General features: G+C 31.9%; 1 protein-coding gene across 3 annotated transcripts in view; it reads right to left on the reverse strand.

The window, feature by feature from the left end:
- LOC144852790 (uncharacterized) overlaps positions 1-25307 on the reverse strand; it is a 38864-nt gene that overhangs the window by 10191 nt on the left and 3366 nt on the right. The window lies entirely within an intron of this gene.

Genomic DNA, 25307 nt, shown 5'->3' on the forward strand with positions numbered 1-25307 from the left:
CCGCCTACACACTACACCCACCTATCAAAGACCTGATTTCATTTTGATTCTCACAGAAGCTAGCCTAGTACCCTTTCGCATTCATCAAAAAAGTTTACCCGCACCATGAAACTCTGGAGTTTACCCGCACCATGAAACTCTGGAGTTTACCCGCACCATGAAACTCTGGAGTTTACCCGCACCATGAAACTGTGGAGTTTACCCGCACCATGAAACTCTGGAGTTCACCCGCACCATGAAACTCTGGAGTTTACCCGCACCATGAAACTCTGGAGTTTACCCGCACCATGAAACTCACACCATACAAAATGCTGTGTTGTAAACTCCAGTGTTTTGCTAGGCCATATGAAAGGGGAATTATTAGTCTAGATTTTAATATCATAAGCTGTACTTTGACACAAATAGTTTTACATTAAATAGTACTTTGATAATACAGTAAAGCACTTCCTATGTGAAACTTCAGGGGACACTTTCACATGAAATAAGTGAGGGGCAATATCTTTTAAAACAGCCAACCACTAATCAGGGGACACACCTATTATGCAATTTATGTGGTTCTTGATATACTATATAATATTTTGAACAGACATGGCTGTAAATTTGAGGAGTCTTTGCCCTGTTGCATCACTTGTGACATCTATTTTACTCTCTAATATAACCTATTTGAAAATGTAAAAACCATGTCAAAATATACTACTGTATAATAATACGAGATATAAAATTTAAAACAGTTTATCTAAAATAAGATCAAAATAAAATCAAATTTATGATGAAGTATAATACAGTTTAATAGTGTGCTCTACTACTAAATTTTGATTAATTCAGAATTTTGATTAATTCAGAATTTTGATTAATTCAGAATTTATTTTGTAATTTTTTTAAATCAACTGTACTGTATATGGTAATTTTTACAACACAAACACAATGCTTTACAATACTAACTCTAAAGTAAACAACATTAATACGTCAGAAACGTATCCCTGCAGGCAAATTAATATCCTAGTGATTCAATCAAACGTCAATTTATCATCATAACTAATATAATATACAGTAACAACTCGATCATGTATGAACTCAATTCTAGGATAATTTGATTATCTCACAAAGAATATCAAATAGCATAGCAATTTTTGAACAAACAAACACAATATAATTATACACACAGGGAAAATGTATTGAATGCATTTTTGATACAGCAACAAAAGGGTAATAATGATAATAAATAGGTCTGATTAAAGAAGTTTTGAGAATCGAAAAACACCCTGAATTTGTCTGTGCACATAATGTTGAAAAGATGATGCACGTCACTTGTGGAATTATGTTCTCTTTAATTTAAATGTTTGTATTGTTACAATATTGATATGGCAGCTGCCGAATATCATAACTTCAATTGATACATCCAGGTATACTGCATGTTTTATATTATGTGGTTTTTTTTTTAAATACTGAAATACTTGATTTGTCCATTATCAACATCATCATCATAAAATAATAGAAATTCCTCTTGAAGATATTAATATGATGACCAACATATTATATAACAAAAATTATATTTAAAAAAATGTAAAAGTTCAAGAAGGCTAAAAACTTGCATTCTCGATCAACAAGATTAAACAGCTTCACATCTCTTCCGAAGGACAGGGCACCGAGTAAAGCATCTTGCTATCCTATTAGGATGGATGGTATAGATAGGCTCAAACCCATGCCTATCACATGCTAGTCCGATATTATCATTACACCATCAACAATGTTACCCAATATGTTACCCACTATGTTATAATATACAGCATATAAAAATATTGCCAGAATGCCATTTGGTATAATATTCAGACAGGTGTTTGAATAGGCCTATTAAACTTGTTTGTTTGCTGTCCATCATCATAATTAAAATAAAAACTTTTTTTTTTAAATACCATAATCAAATTTGTAGTAATAAAATTGCGAATCAATTTTTACCATTAATATTTCCCCAGGTTCTAATTAAATTGTATACAAGTTTTATCCTGAATGTTCTTTTTTCTGCTTTCATTTTATATTGTAAAGTGTGTACATTGTGTACTGTATGTTCGAGTGAAGTATTATTATATACACAACATATCGCAAAATAATAATATTTTTGGTTATCTATTGTTCAGTACATTTGTTTAACGATTGATCTCAATCCATGTAAACCCTAAAAAAATAGCGACTGGATTTAAAACTGGGGATTTTAAGATTTCTGCTTTTTTTTTGTAATAACTGTTTAATTATGAAGTCCGAAATAACAGGAAATGAATTGAAATGAAATTGATAAGACAATTATAATATTTTCATGCTTTTGTTGAACTTTTGTAAATTATTTACAAATAAGGAAAAAGATAAGTCAAGTTTCAGATTCCTGACTGATAAATAAAATAGTTGATTTATTTGAAGTTACCCTTGATATGCCCGAGTGTCGTATCATTAAAAGTACTACTGTTATCTCGTCTGCTACGCCCCTACGACCACCTAGGTCACGGGACAACAAAAGAACCGTTGTTTTATTATATTTTTGGTCCAAAAAGAAGCCATTTAAAAGAGGAGGAATTGGAAGAAGGAATAAAAATGAGTTGGTAGCCTACCGGTGTCCTCTCCTCCAGCAAACACTCATCACACATGCATTCTCCTTCCGAGCTATCTTCATCTGAACATGTTTGTTCAAATTCCATCCTGTCTGGCTTAGAATTTGGCACGTCTTTCATGTTAAAAAAACTGTTAATACACCTTAGTCAAACTACGGCAGATTGTGATGTGAAACTCGCGGTAAATTCAGAAAAGCAGTTAAAAATATTGCATTAAAAGTTAAAACTCTTCAATTTATTTCAAGAACTTCTAAGGCGTATAAAAACATCATTTACAGCTAAAAATAGTGTCATCATTTTTAAAAGTTATTATATGTGTAAACGTTAGAAATCTCAAGTGTACACATAAAATTATAATTAAAGTCCTTTAAAAACCGGATTCTCTCCAAAATTCTAAAACAGTTGTTTCGCAAATGATGTTACAATAATATTTTCAACTATTATCAACCCTGCATATTATTTTAGAAAGTACAAAATTCTGAATAATAAGATGGTTTTTTAAACAAGTTTCGTATTGTCAGGTCAGATGATAAGAATCGCGCAAGAAATCAAAAGTCTAAAAATATAAATTCAATTTCTCTGGGAAATCTCTTCAAAATCAAGTTCTAGGTGTTGTCTTGTAAAATACCTGTACTATTTTATGTCGGATGACTTTATCAAGCCAGCTTCCTGAATACACAATACTTCCTTTCGCTAGTCCGTGTTAACAAACTTCAAACAACGGAAAAACTAAATTTGCCAACACGGTTTCAGTTCTTGCTGCTTGTTTCAAAACACCAAAAAGAAAACTTAATATCAATACAGTATTTTTGTTTTATATTAAAGTTTAAATTACTCGATGAATTAATTTGAAAGTGTTGTGAAACAACTATGTACACATAATATTAGTCAATGAGTACATAAAGGATGTCAAAAATAGCAGTATGGCTCAGAATATCAATATTGTAGGTAGTTTACAATTTTTCTATTTTCCTTTTCTAAAGCTGTTGAAACGCCACTGAAAGTGTAACACAATTCCATTCAGGAAATTAAGTGTACCTTGAATATCAACCAAGACTATCAATTACTCTACAGACAATGTTTAAGATTTATCAGTACGACGACGTCCAACAGAATAAAACAATGTTTTACAGCTCTGGCTATTAAAGACTGACTGCTGATCACTGATGGAAAGATGTTTAAAGTATATTAACTCCGCCTCCAGGATGAACACACGATCATAATGCTAATTTACTTCCAATAGCAAATTAAGTACATCAAACAGAATGCTGCTTTTTTATGGCATAATAAACTGCTTTCGACAGGAAGAAAGCAACGTTGATTATATCGACTTCATCACTGTCAAGAATGCATACAATATAGATAGTAGTACTGCACAACTATAATAATACCTGTTGAGCTTATAACCAAATCAATAAATAGCCTGTAGTGTGCTTATGTCTAAGCTTAGTAAATAAGTGCAGGTTTCAAGTCAACAGTGTCAGCACCAGCAGGCAGGTTCAACTTACACTGCGACCTTCCTAATGTTTATGTACAGCTTAGGGTTGCCTTGTTATTTTTTTAAGCATAGTGCTGAGTATACCAGGCCTAACCAAGCGTAACAACAGCCCACGCTTTGTTGGTAGAGGTCAAAGGATATTGTAATTCTGGATAAAAACTGAACATATTGTGCTTTTAAATGTCACTGGGTTAAAATCAATTTTACTTTACAGTACGGAAATTAAAACATACCATTACCCAATTCTAAAAGCGTTATTACAATATTTTAAAACATAATCGATGATGAACTTCAATGTTGAACAAAGTTTTGCTATTGTTTTTGTTGTATAGGTTTGCAAATTTAATGCAATAACAAAATTACAACTGACTATTGTAATTTATCAAACAATAGCTGAAATAAACTGTAAAATCATGGTAAAATGAATGAGCACAAACTATTACTAATTTAATTCGGTGAAGAATTCATATTGAATAAACACGGCTATAAATAGGTACACTTAGAAAGGAATGAATTTATTAAATAAATACCTGGATGACAATGATATACAGGCAGCTACAGTTCAGTACCTATCATGAACAGTTACAGTTTGATTACAATCGAACATACAACTCCTGCCTTTTGTCAAACTTTCACCCACTTTTGATTCATTTAAAATTAATTTTAAAAACTCATTTATTTAGCAACTTTCGGGAGACAATGCACCTTTGATAATTTTTTTAGAATTTTCACTGGTAAGCTATATTTTATTATTATTACCAATTAATCCAAATATTGTTATAATTAATTTAACCAATCAATCAAAATTTGTGTTTTTTTTCTTTTTGGTGGAGAGGAGGCTGAATTGTAAAACAGTGTAGTCCTAGTGTAACCCTCCAAATACACAACATAACGTCCGATAGAGGGTGGTAGATAGAGAGATGAAGAAATATAATAAAATGGAGCACATTTAGTCATAAATGTTCAGTGAGAATAAAGCCATCCAAAACCACTATATTTGAAGTGTTTATATTCATTGTCGGAGTCCGGAACATAACATATAGTATCAACGATATATCATATGTTATACTAGTAGTAGATACAGATTAATTTGTCAGTACTGTAAAATCTATATTCTTTAAGTGCGCCCTCTTTAGTACATAAACTAATCTTGAATGGCTTTACTAATCATAGAGGGCTCACTACTAGTATGAATCAACGTCACACAATAAGGACAAGCACCTTTCAAAATGAACTAAGTAGTAAAAATGACGGTTTGTTGTTGAGTGGATGAATCACCAACCTATTTCCATGACAACGTCGGCAATACATTGAAGAGACTTGGGTTTAATGTGCAATATTAAATGTGATTACATTACAGTAATTACATTGGAATTAATATGAGCAACATTCATGGTACATTAGGCCTACAGTATATCTACTTATATTAGTTTATATTATTACTATTTTTAATAAATTTACAGAAAAATATGTGCATTCCATGGTTCTTCAGGATACCACAAATAATAGGTATTGAACATAAAGCATGTTTCATGTGTACATTTTGTACTACTTTTCACTTACAGTCTTTGGATTCTATGTTTCTTTACGCAACGTTTTAGGGCATGGTATACAACCAACACAAAAGTTGTGTTTGAACTAAAAGTGATGGATCAAAATAATTAATAAAAACTATCAAAATAAAACTGATAAAAGCCAGTAAACATACATTATTACAATTCATGTAAATATGTATTTAATTAACAAAGCATATTTTTAATTATTGTAATTATTAATAATTATTAATATGGTTCCAAATATAATGTGTCAATTTAGGGACATCCCTAAGGAGACACTTGTTCCTTATAGGAGTTCTACTATACTTTAGTAGTATCTTGAACATTATGTCATTATTTAAAAAAAATCTGTTTAATTATTTACTAATAATATTAAAAACAATTTAATTATTGCCTGTTTATGCTCCCATGCTGTCGAGGTTAACAAGATAATTCATATTCAACATAGCACATTAAAATAAAAATCAATTCTATGAAATAGTAGTAGTAGTCTATGACTGTAGAATATAGGATGATTAGCTTACATAATAACAGTCTATTTGTCAATGTATTGACGTCATTCTGAGCAAGCATAGTAATAGCTGATCTCAATGATAATCTCTAAGATGATAATTTGGTTGTGATTTAATGACATTTTTTTATCAATTATCTGGTGTTCTTTTTTAATGAAACCAAACGTCTTTTTATTTGTTAAAAAAATATTATAGATCTTTTCCTTTGTCTCTAAATTTGATGTTTTTCCACAGATGAAAAATGACTTTAAAAAAAATAATAAACGGAAATTTTGGTTATGACTTTAATACTCAAATTCAATCTTTATTTAAACATAGAACTATTCCAAGAGCTTTGTTTTATATTTTTAATATATATAGTATATATATATATAGTACTGTGTGAATCTCAAAGGCTAACCTGAAAAGCTGAAGAACTTTGAAAAATCGCACCAAGGTTACTAATAGGGGGCACTGCTCTACAACTAGCATCTATTCCTAGCAACCGCTAACATCTAGTCATTGCCAGATGAAGATTTATTGACAGCATGTTGAAACATCGCACACATATGTTTTTATTATTTATTACTGGTTTGAAGTAAAGAACTGAATAGATACCTCATAATAAGGACGGTACGCAGTAAGTATGTATATGTTGAATACACAAATTGCAGAAAAAAGCTAGATTATAAATAAGAGAACATGCTAATGTAATTACTGTTTTTTACACAATGGCGAGAAGAAACATAATGAACTGTGATCAATAAAAATTAATTAAAATATTCAAAAGCTCTTGATATTATTAATGTTAATAAATCATTCTCTTGGACTTTGGTTGAAACAAACACAATTCAACAAAATGTGGACAGGTTTTAATCAAAAGAAACATTTTTGATAATCAAAAAGAAAGAAAAATTCTCGAAAATCAGAAGAAAAAAAATCTCTATTTACAAACCAAGTAAACAAATAAATTATTACTTATTTATAAAATGTGTTTTTATTTTATAAAGAAAACATTAATTATTGCTTTTAACATACAATGCAATCATACGATTAATATTTTAGCGTTTCTTGCATGTAACCAGCGCTATTAACACATTAATAAAAAAAAAGAGCTTTGCTTGTTTGTTTGGTTGGTTGTTATTTATTTGGTGTTGTAAGACTGTTTTTATCTGTGTTTATTTTAATTCCTCTACTATATATTTGTTGACTCATAAGCCAGAATTGGCTGGTCTTGTTGTAAACAACAGTGTGATTAATGAATAAATGAATACAAAAATATATATAAATAATACAATATGCAATCCTATGAATATGAGTAATAGTATTTCTTGCACATAACTGGTACAGTCACGGTGGTTTGAACATAATATAATAAAATAATTTTCTTGGACTTTGGTTGAACCGGATAAAAAATGTCAAAGAGTCATGATTTTCTAGTACATTCAATGATGACAAATTCACAAAAATTCAAATTATTTATCTTTAAATGTGCTAAATCATTATTTAGGAGTATTTCTCTCTCAATTAGAATTTATAAAACCAAGCAACATTTATAAAGATAGAAGAATTACGTTTGTTGTATGCTTACGCATAAAGCTTAAATAGGGAATGTTACAATAGATTTGAGTTCATCAACTTGACTTGACAATAGTCACACTCACTTGATTATTACAACAGAACTAATAAATAAAAGGATAAGGTCATTATGCCTTTACCCTAATCATCCCGGATATACTTCTAAGTTAATAATGATTAACCATACTAAACCTCATTTTATAGTAAATAAAAGATACAGGAGTACATAGTGGAAAAACCGAACCAACAATAACAAGATAGGTCGTGTTCAGATGTAAACTCAATTACACGTGTATTAACCAAAAATTACACTTGGGACTAACATCAGATGGACCACTTGGATGAGTAAATATTACACAGTAAACACAACAGAGTTTACGTTGTACGACCCAGCAAGTCGTACTTCATGCATGAGTGAACACAAATCAAAATTGTGCTGTTTGATTCCGGTTATATCCCACGTGCAGTAACTGTACATGCTGCATCAATGTAACATTGTGTAATTGGTGTTGGTCTGAATGGGCCCTAATGTACCTCAATATAACATTGTGTAATTGGTGTTGGTCTGAATGGGCCCTAATGTACCTCAAAATCTATGGATAATATAAACGTCCATGGACTTAATCCTTCATAATTAATAAATATAGGGATTAATATAAATGTAAAAGTTCATGGTTCTCCTAATATTTGATGTACTGTAGGCCTATCTACTGATTATTTACAAATTTGTAAACAATTAAGCACTTCAAAGTCATAATAAATATAAATAAGGAGATTAATGATTTGCAACTACCTACTGTATATACTATACTACCCATATACTGTACATGGCATGTTAATAGTACAGGAAAACTATGAATTATGGTTGAAAAAATTGCAACAGAATTTATTTCACCACAATGCATTTCTATAAGGTCCCTATATGAACATATTAAAAGTCTAGAAAAATCCAGGTAGGGGAAATAGGTTTTTTAAACAAAATGGCCGCCAATGTCGAAAATGCCTCTAAAAAAGGACAAAAAAAAACATAAATAGTAGATCTAATTACCACTTTATAGCGGTTTTTACAATGATTTTTATATTTCTTTACAGTTTCGAAGATCTGAACTACAATATACACATTATTTTAAGTGTTGTTAATTAGAAAATGGCCGCAAAACAAATGTTTAAGTATCTAGATATATCCCTATTGTTATAATATATAAAACGCAGTCCTTCCTATGCTTAATGCATAGTATTACGGTGTTTAATAATAAGTCAGTTCATTTACATTTGTACTGTTATAACAATATATTACAACATTGGTGGTGCCAGTGGGGAGGGGTATAGGGATGGGAGATCATATGGGAAGGGTGAGGGAGTCTGTCCGCCCCCCCCCCCTCCTCTGCAATTGGCTATATTCGGGAGTATATGTAGACAATATGATGATATTTCCTAATATAAAACAATACCCCATTGAGTGCTGTTTCAAGGATTTTCATTTTTAAAAGTGACTAAAACTACCCTTTACCGGTATAATATTGTCGGAACTTCTTGGTGCGCTCCCATTGATGGCCCAGCCAATAAGACATCATTTTGAATAACCTACAGCACCGCACCCCTTTCCCCGCCCCCATCGGACATCATTTTGAATTTATTTCGTTGAATGTACGCCCCGCCACATGCATATTATACATAATATTGTGTTTTAACACATCTCTATTTGTAATAGAATTCACTGAATGACATGATGGTGTTGTATTTGTTCATATCTAAAGGGTGTATTTATTTGATTATACATGTTACCACATTACACCCACAAAAATAAACGCCTCTCCGAATAAACTCCTCACGACGATTACATGCCCCCACTACCCTCCTTAAAAATCAAATAAATGCGGTAATTTCACTTTCATCTTGTCAGTATCTCATCCTCCGTCTATTGGTGGGGAATTGAGCATGTGCTGACGCCGTGGCATTCTTAAAAAATAGTGGAGCAGCAGTCCAAACCATATTTTTTGCAACTGCAATTCATTTTACTACAACCTTATTTACAGGTACATCTAATCAACTTTAATAGTTTCTCTGGTGCTGGTAGTAAATTTGTCATCAATACTTTCCATCCCTAGTCTGTGGGTTGAAGAGTATTTTCTATCCACTGCTATACCTGGTAATAAAGACTCACGATTATTTTATGTTACCACATTACACCCACAAAAATAAACGCTCCTCCGAATAAACTCCTCACGACGATTACACGCCCCCACTACCCTCCTTAAAAATCAACCACCAAGGGCATTTATTCAAATAAATGCGGTAATTTCACTTTCATCTTGTCAGTATCTCATCCTCCATCTATTGGTGGGGAATTGAGCATGTGCTGATGCCATGGCATTCTTAAAAAATAGTGGAGCAGCAGTCCAAACCATATTTTTTGCAACTGCAATTCATTTTACTACAACCTTATTTACAGGTACATCTAATCAACTTTAATAGTTTCTCTGGTGCTGGTAGTAAATTTGTCATCAATACTTTCCATCCCTAGTCTGTGGGCTGAAGAGTATTTCCTATCCACTGCTATACCTGGTAATAAAGACTCTGGTAATGAAATTTTGCAGCAAGGGAATAGATTTGCTTTTTGCAACTTTCTCAAAGAAAAGTAGGCTGTCTAAAGTCTCCATTGACTTCCCTCCATATATAGCTACCAATGCCAAATTCCTGATGCAATGTTTTCTTTTTTTTTGGAAACTGTTTGGTTTACAGAATTTGACATACAACTCCAACTGTGATGTGATTATTTTTAAGACCAACACCTTTTCCTAAACCAAATTTACTTACGGCCCATAATTATAGCCATTAAATACAAGAGTTTACTTTGCCTTCACATAATGTAACAAACATACATGGTACATAATAAATGTCTTGAAATGTTGCTGTTTCGGGCCAAGAGGTTTGATGTAGCAGTGCTCCCCCATTGATAACATACAGTGGGCAGTGAGGATGAAGGTTTCTGAGTAGTCTAGCAGTGTGTATGGAGTCAATGGAGTAACAGAGGGCTGCAGAAAAGTACAAGGTTCTTTTTCAACAAATGATGCATTGTGTATGACTGTCTCACATAGCCATCAATGATGAAATAGTATATGTGAGGGAATGTGCACTGCTTCTCTATTGATGAATATGGTTGATTTTGACCCATGTGTAATAATATGTTCTTTCCTCTTAAATTAATATTCTGTCACGGTTGCTTCATTCATTGATTTAATACCGTATGTTCTCGATGGGGGAGCACTGTGAGTCTCAAAAAGTCATAACACCTGGGCAGTAGTATGCTTACAAACTCTGTAAAACCAAACGTCTCCAAAAAAAAAGAAACCATCGCATCAGAGGAATTGGCATTGGTAGCGCTATGGAGGAATACGTTCTGGGAGAAAGTAGCAAAAAGCAAAACAGCACTTGAAATAAAGTCTATTCCCCCCAACAACAAATGCTGCAAAGTGTTATTCCCTGCATGTATATTACCATGGTACAGCAGTGGATAGAAAATACTCTTCAACCCACAGACTGGGGGATGGAAAGTTACAAATGGCGTGATGTGTCCATTGATGACAAATTTACCACCAGTTACCACTGTTTGTGACGAATACCACGGCATCAGCACATGCTTAATTCCTACCTATAGACAGAGGATGATAACTGGAGTATGAAAATGAATGGATTAATAGATTGTAAGATTGTATAATTCTAATGTAAATGAACTGTTTTGTTAGACACCGTAGTCCTGCATTATAATGCATAGGACTACGTTGTCTATTATTATAACCATGGTGATATCTTGATACTTAAATGTGTGTTTTTGCTGCTAAATAGCACTTAAATTAATATGTATATTGCAGTTTAAATGTTTGACACTAAAGAAATATAAAAAGCATTATAAAAACTGCTATCAAGTGGTAATTAGATATACAATATATGTTTTTTGTTCATTTTTAGACATTTTTCACCATTGGCGGCCATTTTGTTTAAAAAAACATATTTCCCCTACCTGGATTTTTCTAGACTTTTAATATGTTCATATAGGGACCTTATAGAAATGCATTGTGGTGAAAAAAATTCTGTTGCAATTTTTTCAACCTTTTACTGATTCTGAGCATATCTTTCCTGTACTATAATTCATTGTGCTTCCTAACGCGATTCTTCAACATATTTGTCAAATTCTAGATGACAATATACGTAGGTCACAGGTCATTGCAAAACAAAGGCTTCCTAGAAAAAATTAATTGCTTAATTGAAAAAATAAATGCAAGATTCAAAATAACAATAAACATAACAATTAATGTATAAAATCTCTAAACCTTGAATGAAGGATTAAAATTAAAAAGAGTACCAGGTTTGGATTCATGTACATACATACTGTAAATACAGGATATTATTATATCATTATTTATTATGTCTTCAAGTGATATTTTCAAAGAAATATTGAAAATAACAGGACAAAAATTAATGTACCTTAAAATCTCTAATCCTTGAGGGATTAACATAAAAAACTACTTAGGTTTCCCTAAAGTTTAATAGATTAATATTATTCCCAGATAGTATTTTCAAGCTGATGATGATTACTGTAAACTTCACACGTAACACATTTGTCAACATGTTGTACTTTAAGAGGAATGAATGAAAATAACGGAACTAAACATGACAAATTAATGTACTTTAAAATCTCTAATCCCAGAGGGATTACTGTAAAACTATGAGGTTTCCCTAAAGTTTGCATTCATATCCAAGCTGTTAAAAGGTTAACCATAGAAATTGTTTGATGTATTTCAATTCTCCACACCAAGAGTGAGTCATTGTAATGTAAATAAAACATGGAATTGAGGAGGAAAGAGTCTAATGACATCAATCTCATAATCATATTGAACCAAACAAAAACAAAAATAAATTAGTCCTCTAAAAGTAGCCAGTGGTGATTAAAAAAAAATAAACACAATCTTATGGGAAAAAAATAAACACAATCTTATGGGAAGAAAAAGCAAGAAATGAACCAAATAGTAAGATAAAAAAAACAGGTTTAATCACTAGGTTTTATATCTTAAGCTCTCTTTTCCCCTATCAAACTTTATGTGATGTGCCCATATATGAACATGATGATGTCATATCACCATATTTGAGCATATCATTACCATATTTGGTACATCACACTTGGTTTTGTCAAACTAGTTTAATAGTGTAGACAGAGCTTATGCCTTTTATAATGTTACAGTAGAGCCTCTACTCAACAATATGTCCCTGTAAATATGTTATCCCCTAAAATAGGAGTTCTACAGTATTTCATTAATATTGTTAAAGACCCCTTCCCTGCAATTTTGGAAGTTTTTTGGAAAATAATACATATATATCACTTTAAAAACATTAAACCATGTCATTCCTTGTCTTAAATGTACGTTTTATGGTAAATTATGATAAAAAGTGAGAAACAATGCACTACCTAAGTAGCTCGCGGCGATCGACCTCTCGTGGACGGTCTTAGGCCTAGCCTAGCTAGGCTTAGTTTTGTAGGCCTAGCTGGTAAACATCGGTAACGTACGAACATCGTACGCTAGCTATATACCTAGCCTGACGTTGTATAGTTGCTGCATTAATTGTCTTTTTATTTTTGCCAGACTCCGTTGATACAAGTTGGGGAAAACCCGGTATTTTCACTGAAAAGTTAGGAGTCTTCCATTTGTTTTTGCCTCACGATCGATCGAAAAGTGGGCGAATTACAGGTGAAAAACAAAAATATCAATCCGCGCGCAATGCATTTTGGGATTTATAGCGGGCCGCTATAATTATTAGAATCGACTTATTTTTCACATTTTTAACCGTTTAAAGACGAAAAAAATTATCGCAATAGGACCATATAGTATTATTTTTACATTAAATATAGTTTGTGATGTTAAATTAGATCTAAAAAACGTAGGGAAGGGGGCTTTAACTAACAATGTGTAATAAAGTCTCCCCTTTAACTGCACTTCAAAGAATTGTAAATGTTGTGCGACGTGCAAACAAACATAGTGTACATACTGTAGGTGAAGATCAAGGCTAGGTCTGGCATCCCACAAACAACATGCCTACCAATGACCTGCCTGCCTATAGTAATATCCGTGGTAATGACTTACACTACAATTATGCAATCAAACTAAGAGGTTACTTTAAGTTTAAAGCATTACACGCATATCGTTGTTACCAGGATGTAAATAGTTAAAGCAAATTCAATCATAATCAGATTTAAATTGGCCAAATTCATATTGCCTCAATATGAATTACTGATGTGTTTACTTGACAATAATGTAATAACCAGGACTAATGATGTCATATTATTAAAACAGACCACACAATAATGTAGAGGAATTGTAGTTGTCTTTGTTATACTTTGTGTAAAAAGGCAAACCGTAAAACCCTGAACACCTCAAGGGATACCTCTATTTAGAGAACACCTCTATAAAGAACACCTCTATTTAGAGAACACCTCTATAAAGAACACCTCTATTTAAAGAACACCTCTATTTAGAGAACACCTCTATAAAGAACACCTCTATTTAGAACACCTCTATTTAGAGAACACCTCTATAAAGAACACCTCTATTTAAAGAACAACTCTATTTAGGGGACACACTGTATTATTAAAAGGACACTTTTCCGTGAAACATACGAGGTGCAATAACATATTATTATTACACTACAATCAACGCCAGAGGACACCTCTATTAAGTGGACAATTTGTTGGGTTCCAAAGTTTCTTACTGTATTTTATTGATATCTAGAATCAGACTATAGCTACAGTGCCAAAGCCTCATAAACAAATGGCTGATATTTATGCATGATTTGTGAGCATGCATATGTATGGATGTCAGTATATTATTATGCGCTGGTCCGGTTCAAACGCTGTGTATTGACATATTAATATATAGTAGGCCTGTATCTCTTCCATCATTTTATCAACATTCAGAAACTGATATCCTCAAATAAGGACAATCCCCTTTCATACATTTTTGGAGCCATCAATATTAGCGATTTTTTCCCAGTTAAAAAAAGTGGCAAAAATCGCTCTTAATGTCCTATACAACTACTGTACATGGCTGTAACGTTATACTGTCTGCCAGAGGCCATTGCATTTTGGGTAATGGTAACAATTTCTGTCGACAAACACCCACTGATTTAAACGGTTATTTACGAGCAACAATTTAGCAGAAATCCAGTCGATATTATAAATTATATTTTAAATACTGTACATATTTAATATTATTGTTATATATACAGTATATCTATATTGTCTCGGTTTAATCAGTGCTATGCAGCAGAAACAGGCCAAACGATTATTATTATTATAATCATTATTATTATTATAAACATTCATTATTGTATACTGTGCTATTCAACACAGCAGTGAACAAATCATTGATTCTTGCCGAGTGTCTTTTCACACAATAACACAGCCCCAAGTGTAAATACTCTGTGTTAACAACAGCTCCGTGTGGGGTCGTTTAAATCAAACTTATCTAAAAGCAATACTCTATAATTAAAATCACTACCTGACACTGTCGACAGATAACGTGTATGCTTACAGATAGTAATCGCTCTTTGAACACGCATTATCGCGATAGCTGTTGCATAGGCAAGATATTATATTATTATACTGACGACATATTAAAAACAAAGCTTTAAATATAGTCATTTGGAGTTATTTCGAGTAGACAAAAACAAGTATTTGACGCAATAATACAATAACATTAATGTGAATATTCAGAAATAGTGGAAATTGTATTTATGGTATGTCAACACATTATATAAATCAATAAAGATTAAAAACTGTATTGAAAAATTTAACAGGAAATATGTTACGGGTCATTTTAATGCAACAAATTAAAAACGATCAAATCATGTGATTGGATGATGATATCTAGCTAATTAAAATATCTAATGAATATTCATTATTTAAAATACTCATTTTTTATTATTATTCATCATTATTAATATTAGTATTATATAAATCACAAGATTTAATAATGATCTACAGTAGCTAATTAAAGCATCTAATGAATATTCATTATTTAAAAAATTATTTATTATCATTATTAAAGTGTTATAAATCACAAGATTGAACAATGATCTAGCTAATTAAAACATCTACAGTAATGAATATTCATTATTAAACTGATTTTGTTAATGGCTTTAATGTGTCATATAAAAATGTTGGTTTTATTCGTCTTCAGGTCTACAAGCGATCCTGCTCCCAACCAGTCATCATGGATTCAAATGATCAATGAATCAAATATTATTTTTTGAATGTATGAAAATATTTTCATCATTCTGAAAATGAAATTAAATTTTACACATTTACAATTTTTTTTTTAAATTAAAAGATTACAATTGACCACAGGAGATCTCTCTGAAAGGGGATACGGAGCTTTCACTAGGAATAGGATGTACTGTGTACCGGTAGTATTACAGCATACTTCCTATTGGAATAATAAAACTGAACAAAATGTTGAATCTAATAGCAGGACTATCTTGAACTGGAAATCTCAAACTTCAATCTATATGGATGAGAGCTGGAAATGGCAGAGGACATGATGTCATGGTCTATATACTATATCAAACCCCAATTAAAAAGTCAGAAAATTAAAGACTTAGAAGATGATCCAATGAACTTCTCTGGGTGGAGATCTGAACAAGACTATCAATAAATTTAAAAAATCATACAGCCGATTAGAAAAGACTATAACAAGGACTATCTTGTGTTTATCTTCTATTTATTTACTTTTTTTTATATTGGATGGATAAGCAATAAGCAATATAAAATTTGAAGTATTAAAGTTTCTCCTTCTGAAAAAGTAAAAAAAAAAAAAACACCAAATTGTCGCATAATAACACCTTGATAAAAAATTGGATCTATAAAAACGATATACCCAATAAACGGTAACTCAACAGAATAAATAGTTAACCGGAAGGCAATGGTCTGGATGTCGGGTCTGGATGTCATGTCTGGAAGTCAACACGATACTCGTTAATGTTATTTTGTCTTTTATAAGCGAAATATATAAATTATGGGGTTTTTTCCGGTGAAAGCGAATAAATATTTTTTTCAAAGATTTGTTTTTATCTATCTTTATTTGTCTTGTCTAAAACTTTAAATTGAACATTTTATTATTATATAAATTTTATCTTTGTTTTTTTAAATTTATATTTTATTATCAGCCTGTAAATGGTGCCTTGCACGTTATAAGAATAAGAAAAGAAAAGAAAGAAAAGAAAGAATAAGAAAGAAAAGAAAAGAAAGAAAAGAATAAATGACAGAATCAATGAAGACTACTCATAATTTGATAAAAAATAAATAGCTTGTTCTGCACACAAATATAGTAAGTAAATGCGGGGAACCATTTTAAAAAACATTAATCATTATGCCATTAAGGAAGATGAAACAGAATATTTCTGACAAACAGAACTCTTGAAACTGAAAGAGAATAAAGACAAACAGAACTCTTGACATGAGGAGAAAACAAGGAAACTAACAAACAACAATTACAGCAGGAACTTATACTTCTGAGCATGTGGCCGACTGGTTAAGACAGTGGAACCGTAATTATGTAGCCATTACATCAGCAAAGGTTTGAGGCTCACTCAATCCATGGTTCTGGTGGTAGAACAAGTCTTCTCGGATAAGGACTATAAACAGTAGGTCCAGTGTACACATCTAGCTCCTCCTAGTACATCTTTCGAGATGAGTAGGAATAATCTTCCATCAAACATTTTTCAGACCTTCATTTTTTTGTGTTTCAAGGGACAATACATCTTTAATATTGTTCGTACTATGTATATATATATTTTTTATCTGTCAACGATTTTAACTTTTATATGAATTTTATATATAATCATTGTAAATTTTAAGCCTTTAATATATTATGTCATTTGAATATTTAATATTTTATGTGTTGTACTGTATGTATGTTTTATCGAGGGCCCTAAATGATCAGTTCTATTTGGAACTGGATAGGCTAACCTCAGTAAAGATGGTAATAAATAAATAAATAAAAATTAAAGGTATAAAAACACTTATTGAGTATAAATGTGCAAAGCTTTATCTTAGTAATGCATAGCTAGACTGATAGAAAAGTTCATAAAACTATGGAATTAAGCTTTTTTAGCTTTATGGGTAATCCTTGTATGTTGATTGTACCGAATAAAACAAACAAACATGACAACGTACAGATAGTAATATGGTTTACTAAGAACGATAACGTGATTCATACAGTAGTTATTGATACATCTTACAACTTCCTTAAACTTGGATAGTGAAAACTAAACCAACTCAATATAGGACAAATGATTTATTGTTTCCTACTTCCATAAGACTTCTTTCTTTATTTGAAAATCTTTCTTGTTTAAGATGAGAAAAACTTGGGGTTTAGTTAATAATTCTTTCTTTCTACATGTAGAATGAGTCAAGTGGAGGAACGGTTCAAAGGGTCTTTCACACCTGTTCAGGCACGGTTCTGGTCCGGCGCCGGAAAATCCAATCGAACATCAATGTTTCGTTTTTACACGGCTACACGCACATTGATTAGCGCACAGCCGCGTAAAGCATTGTGAAAACGAAACATTGATGTTCGATTCTCCGGACCGAAACCTTGCATGCCAGAACAGGTGTGAAAGACCCTTAAAGCAGGAGCACTGCAAACCACAGCTCATGTTCCTCCTTAACCAAATACAGCAGTTCTGGTGGTAGAACAAGTCTTAAAACTTGAAGGTCTAAGTACACATCTTGTGCACACTTACAGAGCCCATTGCATCCTTCAGAAGGGTGTGGGGTTACCCCGGTGTACTGATCCTACCTCAGTCACTAATGTCGTTTATGGTAGGTACAACAATGTGGCTGATGTGCATCTGTAGCTCTGCTGCAGTTTGTAGGCTATTTAGCATAAAATAAATCAAGCAGCCTATTCATGTTTCATTCCATGTATAGCACCAGTTAATTTATTTCCTTCATTGCATAGTATTATTATTGACTTATTAAATGATCCTAGTTAAACTTTAAATTTAAACAGGAAACACTATATAATATTTCATTAGAAAAAGTAGTGGAACGTCATAAGCATGTTTACGTCACTACAATAGCTCATGATAATCTACCAAGAATCACTTGTTTTTTTTTAATCAAAAGATTTAAACTTTGGTTATTCATAGTATCCCTTTGTCTTGGATTTTATAAGTGAATAAAGTACAATTGTGTATTGTCCAAAAATAGTGTAACACATTGTCTGCAGTGACAAATGTATTTACACACAAACCAATGGAAGTACTTATCACCTTAAAAATAGAACTTCAAAACACAAACGTGAATAGGGTGTATGGTATTGAAAACCACTACTGGTATGGATATTATGGAAATGGTAGTTTGGTTTTAGAAGGATTTAACCAACAATGCAGTACTGTTAAGGTTTTAATACAAAAACCATGAATTGCTATCAGGAAGTGAAATAATATATTCATTAAAGTAGTTAATGCAAGTATATACAATGTGAACAACAGACTTGAATAACTATAGATTACAGATTTTTTTTAATGTAGGTGGTTGATATATCACATAATAGGCTTGTTACATGTTACCAAAGCATGACTCTGGTCTAACCCAAAATTTATCACATCTACTGTAGAGGGGTTTTTTAAAAAATTGAATGAGCATTATTGTTTTTTTAATGAATGCTTGAATTTTTTACATAGATGTATATTTTTGGTATTTATGTCGTAAACACAAAATAAAAAAAGTATAGTCCCACCCCCCAAAGTCGGCGGTGGGATTATACCAGAGGATATACTTGGTACATTACCTGTACTGTACTGTCATCGCACTGACAATAAATAAAGTTTGAATATGATTGCCTGAAATTAATTAATTGAGAGTTCTAAGAATACAGGTGAAAGAGAAAGGAAAAAAAAAAAGATCATGCTATTGTTAGGTAATAGACTACATTTTTTACAAATTGACATAAATTTATCAAAATAGCCTATACAGCACAAGTCCACAAGCAAACCAAGTATGTATTTATTTACATGTATTTATTTGCATGGACTGTACAGTATTTGAAACAGATCATTTTTTACACTAGATAATGCTGAATATGTATGCAACAATTACTTATTTATAAAGTAAAGTGGTTTTCTTGGTTTGTGTACTTTACGTCATACTGTAGAAAAACCAGGAAAACCAGATCTTTTGTTATTTTACAACTTGTCCCTTTCAAATTCCAAACACTTAGTTTTCAAAAACGAACAAAGAGAGAATCTAAATCCTCTAGACATATTCAGTAGAATATATTATACAAAAAGTACCACAAAAACCCACAGAAATGTGAAGTAATCAGAAAGATATTTTAAACAGGGTTAAAGTACAGCACAGTCACAAAACTGAAAAATAAAGAATCAATTGTACTTTCTTTGCTATAGTAAAATGGTCTTGGGTTTCAACGCATTCAGCTTTATTACTCTACTGAACGCATTTTAAGAAAATATTTACCTTAGAAAATCCGATGAAAAACTACATTAAAGATGTATTGTCCCCCAAAAACATGAAAAATGAAGATTAATTAAATCAGACTTTGAATATGTTATTTTATAGTTTTAATAAAGTTAATCACTTCCATAGAAAAAAAAACGTTTTCACTTATAAAATGACAAAATAAATGGTTAAATTCAACCAAAATCCATTGGCTGGCAGCCAATTTGACCATTTTTTGCTTTAAATTACATTTTTTTTCAATCTAATATTTGGTTAAAGTGGATAACTATTACGTTACATTAAATGGAATATTAAAAAAAAATGTTTTAAGAATTATTTTTTCAGGGGGACAATACATCTTTAAATTTTGGAGGTACACAATCAATACGCGCTTTTAGCTATCTTCACGTCAGGTGATACAATACGGCGCAAATGTAATTGTATACAATTATACAAATTACAAATTATTAGATTATTTTTTAGTTTTGCTTTGATTACTGCGACACTTGTTCACCTCAACTGTATTTTTCAGCAAGGCCGTAAAGAACTTTCAATGAATACAAAAAGTATAAATAGAAAAAAAAACTATCTTAATATAAAGCTCTGTTTGCACTATCAAACTAATTTGACAAAAAAAGTGACATCATTTCCAGTTTGTTTGATGGTGTAGACAGAGCTTAACAGAAGACAAACAACAATACTCTACATACAGACATTATTAACAAAGGTGATTTTGATTTTGTAACCTCCAGAATAAAAAAAAAGCAATATTAATTGTAATTCTAATTATACTGTGACAGTAGGTTAAAAATCAAACAGATTCCATTTCCAATATGAAACGTGATCAGGTATGCATTTTAATTTCTAATTGTAATTAATTTTCTGGACTTAATTGAGATTAAAGATTGCATTCATATTTTCAAGGTTAATCTGCAAAATTCCCTGGTCAAGCTAATCTTGGTAGATCATCAAGAAAATCAATTTATTGATGATAATAATGATGGGAAGAATAGAACAGTATGATGTACAGTTTCCCAAATCATTTTTTATATTTGTCTTTATTGTATATTTCTGAGATTTATATAATACTACTGTAACTACTGTAGTACAGAAACATAGTAATGAGAAACTGATGATAATGATATGATAATATCGGCGTTTATAAAACAAAGCAGCAAAAGAACATGACAAAAATTTCCTCTCCTTTTTTGGGTTATTTTTAGATATTTAATGAATCATTTTTGTGTGTTAAGCACTTTGGAAACATTCAATTCATTCATTTCCTTTATTTCTAATAGTACAACCTGCAGTGTATAAAAACATACAAAATAAAAAGAAATATCACCAGGAAATTAACTACTTCTTCCACAAAAACAACCTAAAAAATATCATAAAATATATATTTGTAGGTTGGCTAGTGGAAATACATTTATTTCTAATTTAATTAATCTACTGTATTACAGCTGTCATGAATTATGTTCTTAAAACTGTGAATGGAGTTCCTCCAATATTCATAGAATGAGGGAACGTTATTTGTAACAAACATCATGCGCTTAATAGATCCTGCTGCTGGTGTTCCGATGCATAGTTGCGCTCCAAAATATCTCTCAGAATTGTTGACAGTCAAGAAGGGAAAGCGAGAACTAAGATCTAGTCATCAGATGCTCCTGGACATTCCGAGGAGCAAACATAGTTGGGGAGATCGAACTTTCAGTGTTGCTGGACCTACTGTAGGCTCTGGAACCACCTATCCTTAAACACACATCATTATTGAGTCACTTTAAGTTACTACTCAAAACTCACCTTTTCTGATTTTTTCTACAGCGCCATGAGCAATGAATGTTGGAATGGCGCTATATAAATCGAACGATTGATTGATTGATTGATTGAAGTACTATAGGTACTTCAGTATCTTACGTAACCTGTAAACATTGTATTAGGCGATATACAAAGACTACCATAAACATGAGACCTTATATATAGGTAACCTGTATATTACTTCATTCATTCAAAGGAATGTTCCCATCATGCATTTCACCTGATGAATTCGTATGACCCTGAAATCAATCCCAATCATTATACACTGTAAAAATAGACTATTCTAGTACTTCAAGTCCCACTTGAAAAAAAACCATTATGCAACTAGAAGACCTGATCATTGAAGGTTGTCCATTAAAGCAATTAAGAGAAAAGTAATCAATTTTTTTAGGCCTAGATCTGCTTGATCAGAAGCAGTGAAGCAGAACAAGCCCTTAAAATAAGTGGCGCTATATAAAGACTTATTTGTAAGGTAGGAACTTTACCGATTCTAACACTGAATCAATTAGGTGTTTTTAACCGTTACTGTATATATTTTAAAATATAACCGGTTATTGAAAATGTCTCCTGTTTCTGCTGCCAAGAAATAGGGGTTGAATTTAATCACAACGTTAAAAACCGAAACAGGACAGATAAAAAAACAATCACAATGGGGTACAACAAAATGGAACCGAACAACAGGCTTGCAGACAAACGCTGACATAATATCCAATGCTTTTGAAGAAGAGGTTATAAAGTATCCCATGGGATGATGTTTCCTGTAAGAAAATGTGATACTGCATGCTGTTTGTTGTCGCTAGACATGATACTGCTTGTATCATGCGATATTAATCAGATAAACTTTAGATATATGAAATGATAGTTACTGACCACATCCAAATAAACTTTGCCATACTTTTGAGTTTTAATCTATCTCACCCAATTGTGGAATATGCAGAGCAAATAAGATTACCAAGGCCGGATACCAAGTGATATTATTTAACCATGCTGTACCTACTATACTCTTGTGCAGTAGAACAGTCACTAGTGTGCTGGTCATGTACAGTACCTATACTACTACCTAACACAATTGACAGGCCAACCTTTACCCTGGTTTTAACCCGAGTTCTAATCTAACCTGATTGTAGAAAGAGATCAAATATGATGAGCAAAGCCAGATATTGATAGTGATTTGCTTGACCAGCAGAGCACTGACCCAATTTATGACGGCCAACTAAAATTGAGTACATCCAACCTTTCCCATACTTTTGAGTTTTTAAAAATTAGATTAAAATCTCATCCTCATTGTAGAATACATACATACAGTACAGTATGTACATCAAATATGAGCAAGACCAGATACTGATATCAAACCATACCATATTTTGACAGGCAGAAGGGCAGTTTACCAGTTGCAATTTCTTCAGGTTATTTGGCCCTGAATGCATGCAGGCTAGTTCTTCATCCTGCTCCAGATGTATACATGTTTCACTTGCAACATCAACAATTTAAAGGCCAGGTGCGGGAAAAAATGTCTATTGTAGAACTGTTAAAATTGTTTAATCAAAGATTAATTTTTACTCAAGATAAAACTGGTTTCTCATTTGGTGGTAACGGTGTAATTTTACAGTATGACATCATTATTACTATGCATTACCCAATTCAGAGACTTTCTGAGATGGAGGTCAAATTGAGAATAGGATTGAAAATATTATAAACAAATTCTCAACAGAAGGGTTTTTAAAACTTGTTTTGAAGTTACTGTAGATCAATTGGGTTATTTAAAAACCATGGTTTTTTTAAAGGACCCATTTTCTAAAAGCACAACAATTTATTACGCTTTCAAAACAATAAAATCAAAAGAAAAAATAATGTTGGCAGAGGCTGTATTATTTATTGTATGATCACCAACACAGTCAAGTCAAAGAGAGGTCAAAGGTTATTGTTTAGTACAAAGATCAATGACTACAGTACATGCTAAAATCCAGCAGACAATAAAACAATGAATGAACGTGTTGACATAACGTGTTGACATAACGATTTGTCATATTTGTGGGGTATACACCTATTCACACTGAACAGTACGCTAGCTCAATATCAGTGGGTGTGCTAGTATCTCTGTGTTGTTTATTTCTTCTTGGGCAGGGTAGACAAACGATTGTGTTAAACCAACCTATTATCATTATTTAATATTTAGTATCTGTTGAATCGCGCCTTCCACCCACTACATTTTTGTTTCTAATACAACATTACATTTTCATGGCTCAGTCAACTTTGCAAGGCTTGTGATTATTATTTCTGTTGCATAACGCTGAATATAAACCGTTTTTATTAAAAATTATACTTTTTATGTCGACTATATTTCTGCTACCGTAAATGTATGATCCCAAATAAAATGTTTATTTAGTGGTCGGTTGATGACAAAAAAAATGTTAAAATTACCCAAAATGCAAGGTGATCAAACATCCATATCAATCAACCATTATTTTGCGTATGATTTAAATTAATCAGTTATTTCTTCACACCAAAAAAAAAAGGATCTTTACTGTACATACAGCATTATATTTTACTTTTAGGCATAATTTTAATTTTGCAAAGCCCAAACTGTTGGTTAAAGTTTGAAAATGTCACTGCTTTTATCTGTGTTTTAAAGGTCAGAGACTCTGGAGTCAAAATAAGATTAAAGCAGAAGACTTTTATAAAGCCTGTCTTATTCTCACAGAAACATTTCTTTGTGTGCATCTAGATAATCTATACAGACTCTACAATCAATCTAACTATATCAATGGAAGTAAACTTGGTACCAGCCTTGGTTGGATTGTTACAGCCTTGGAAAACAACAACTAAAATTGGCATTGTTAAAGACAATACTAACCATCATCTTGACATTTCATTTTGTAAGACTACTAAACTTTAACGTCATCTTCTTGTTACAAAATATTGTATTGAGAAATTATAGAATCCAAAATATAGGAGTCTCCCGGCCATGTTGTCATGTACGCTATCTGTACCTTCTGCTACAGTATTGCACTTTGGAAAATGTCTACAGTTACTGCAATAACTGCAGTAGAATAATTTTGACATGCTTTATCTCTAGTAAAGTAAACTGTAAAACACGTTGACATTACAGCTTTAAAATTGCTATACATAATCATCAGTTATCTCTGGTAATCTCTTTTAAATCACGTCATACTCTACCCAGAAACACAGTTCAAATTCAGGAAGTATGAATTGACCTCAGATGAATTCATCAAACAAACAGTATAACTTTCT

Source organism: Antedon bifida, chromosome 9 (assembly GCF_963402885.1).
Source record: "Antedon bifida chromosome 9, ecAntBifi1.1, whole genome shotgun sequence".
NCBI classification, from domain to species: Eukaryota; Metazoa; Echinodermata; class Crinoidea; order Comatulida; family Antedonidae; genus Antedon; species Antedon bifida.